Consider the following 3130-nt stretch of genomic DNA (forward strand, 5'->3'; position numbering starts at 1 on the left):
CTGATCGTCTGCTGTCACTCAGCTGATCGTCTGCTGTCATTCAGCTGATCGTCTGCTGTCAATCAGCTGATCATCTGCTGTCAGTCAGCTGATCGTCTGCTGTCACTCAGCTGATCGTCTGCTGTCAATCAGCTGATCATCTGGTGTCAATCAGCTGATCGTCTGCTGTCACTCAGCTGATCATCTGTTTTCAATCAGCTGATCGTCTGCTGTCAATCAGCTGATCGTCTGTTGTCAATCAGCTGATCGTCTGCTGTCACTCAGCTGATCATCTGCTGTCACTCAGCTGATCGTCTGCTGTCAATCAGCTGATCGTCTGCTGTCACTCAGCTGATCGTCTGCTGTCAATCAGCTGATCGTCTGTTGTCAATCAGCTGATCGTCTGCTGTCACTCAGCTGATCGTCTGCTGTCACTCAGCTGATCGTCTGCTGTCACTCAGCTGATCGTTTGCGTCAATCAGCTGATCATCTGCTGTCAATCAGCTGATCATCTGCTGTCACTCAGCTGATCATCTGCTGTCAATCAGCTGATCATCTGTTGTCAATCAGCTGATCATCTGCTGTCACTCAGCTGATCATCTGCTGTCAATCAGCTGATCATCTGTTGTCAATCAGCTGATCATCTGCTGTCACTCAGCTGATCGTTTGCCGTCAATCAGCTGATCATCTGCTGTCAATCAGCTGATCATCTGCTGTCACTCAGCTGATCATCTGCTGTCAATCAGCTGATCATCTGTTGTCAATCAGCTGATCATCTGTTGTCAATCAGCTGATCGTCTGCTGTCAATCAGCTGATCATCTGTTGTCAATCAGCTGATCGTCTGCTGTCACTCAGCTGATCATCTGTTGTCAATCAGTTAATCGGCTGCTGTCCCTCAGCTGATCATCTGCTGTCAATCAGCTGATCATCTGTTGTCAATCAGCTGATTGTCTGCTGTCACTCAGCTGATCGTTTGCCGTCAATCAGCTGATCATCTGCTGTCAGTCAGCTGATCGTCTGTTGTCAATCAGCTGATCGTCTGCTGTCAATCAGCTGATCGTTTGCCGTCAATCAGCTGATCGTCTGCTGTCAGTCAGCTGATCGTCAGTTCAATGAAACTTACATCTTTGATCTGAAAACAAAAACATTAAAGAGCAGAAATATTAGAAATCCCAGATGTACTCAGGAAATGAAAGTTAGCTGAAAGAAAGGTGTTACTGATGAGGACGAGGACAGTGAAGGAGACAAGCTGTCTGTTATTTATGGACAGAAAGACTCCAATAAACAGGAAGCAGTTGTCAGTTTAGTTGGAGCTGCACTCAGGAACTCTTCATTCATTCTTAGATTCATTAATGAAGCTGGGTTTGGTTTTTCGGCCATGATGTGAAGAAGAAGTCAGCTGCAGCTGTTTCCAGATGTTTAGATAGACACATGACCAAATCCCCTCGACGTCACATTTATTCATGAAACTCTGCCAACCAATCACAATCCTGGATGTGGAGCCACAGCCTCGATTTCCACTGCCATCCAGGTCTCCCATTGAAAAGCACTACAGAGCTTTGATTTTCAATGGGAGCAGCCATTACCATTTACCACCTCCTCCAAACACATCAACAGTAAAACTAGACACAATCTACATCCAAATGAGCCATGACTTCTTTTGGTACTTGGTGTTACCATGGTGATGTAATTCACCAAAAACCCTGGGATTGGCATCGCTTCGAATTCCATCAAAACTTTGCTCAGAAATATCTCACAAACCACCAGACAGCTGTTGTGAATCTCCCAAAAATTATCAGGGGTTCCTCCAGGACTGATTAGTTTTTGGGTGGGCCATGTTCAAAATGGCCACCGCAGCTAATACAAGCATGGGAAAAACTATGTCCTTAGTGGAGATACTGGACTGTAATCTGGAGTGGTAGTAGCTGGGAGTGATCCCCAACACATACTGTGACTGCTCCTTTAGTCCTCTGTTTAACTTTGCCAGAAACTGATGGAGACTATGTCTGTTAGTAAAATATCTTCAGCACAACCACAACAGAGATTTCAATGAACTTTCAGAAAAATGCAGGTTCAACTTCTGGAGTCACCCTGATTCAAGATGGCCACTAGAGCTAAATACACCAAGTGGCAGACCCTTTCAAAGTTCCTTCAGGAACTTTTCTACTTTTATTTTTCTGTTTGGTGCTGTTTGTACATCTTTATTTCAGCTACTGAAGAGCAGCTGAAACTTTATTTGTAACGTTTCACCCTAAAAACAGTTAGCGCTGTAGCTTAGCATCATGGTGGTTCTCTTCTAGACATTGTTTTTTAAAGCGGCTCGGACGAGTCGGCTCCTCAAAGTGTGAGGTCATGCTTCTCGACAGGAAACAGGTGGAATGGTCCCTCCAGGTCAGGAGAGTTTGCCTCAGGTGGAGGAGTTCAAGTATCTGGACGTCTTGTTCATGAGTGATGAGAGGATGGAGCGGGAGATGGATCCACGGACCGGGGCCTCGTTTTCAGTAATGAGGGCGTTGCTTCGGTCAGTTGTGGTGAAGAGAGAGCTGAGTCAAAAGGCTTTGCTCTTGATTTACTGGTCTGTTACGTTCCAACCCTCACCGATCGGCATGAGGTTTTGGATCATGACCGAAAGAACGAGATCCTGGATACAAGTGGACAAAATGGGCTTCCTGCACAGAGTGACCACGCTTAGAGATAGGAGGAGGAGCTCCTTCATCTGGGGGAGCTCAGAGTAGCGCCGCTGTTCCTCCACATTGAAAGGTGTTAGTGGAGGTGGTTCAAGCATCTGATTAGGATGCATCCTGGACACCTCCCTTTAGAGGTTTTCCAGGCACGTACCACTGGTAGGAGTCCCCGGGGAAGAGCCAGAGTCACTGGAGGGATTGTGTACCTTTTTTGTCCAGGGAACACCTGGGGGATCCCCAGAACGAGCTGAGGAGTGACGCTGGTGAGAGGGATGTCTGGGTTTCTCTGTGGACCTGTGGCCTCCACTGCTCGATTATGAAAAAGCGGTAGAAGATGGATGGATGGATGCTGGATAGATGGATGGATGGATGATAGATGGATGGATGAATGGATGGATGGATGAATGGATGGATGAATAGATGGATGATGGATGGATGATGGCTGGATGAAGGCTGGATGATGGAT

At 46.6% G+C, this 3130-nt stretch overlaps 1 protein-coding gene across 1 annotated transcript in view; it reads right to left on the reverse strand.

Annotated features, from left to right (window-relative positions):
- The window catches only part of LOC119428422 (filamin-C), a 92610-nt gene that overhangs the window by 53951 nt on the left and 35529 nt on the right, over window positions 1-3130 (reverse strand). The gene's annotated exons all lie outside the window — the stretch shown is intronic.

Source organism: Nematolebias whitei, chromosome 22 (assembly GCF_014905685.2).
Source record: "Nematolebias whitei isolate Nwh7 chromosome 22, NemWhi1, whole genome shotgun sequence".
Lineage (NCBI taxonomy): Eukaryota > Metazoa > Chordata > Actinopteri > Cyprinodontiformes > Rivulidae > Nematolebias > Nematolebias whitei.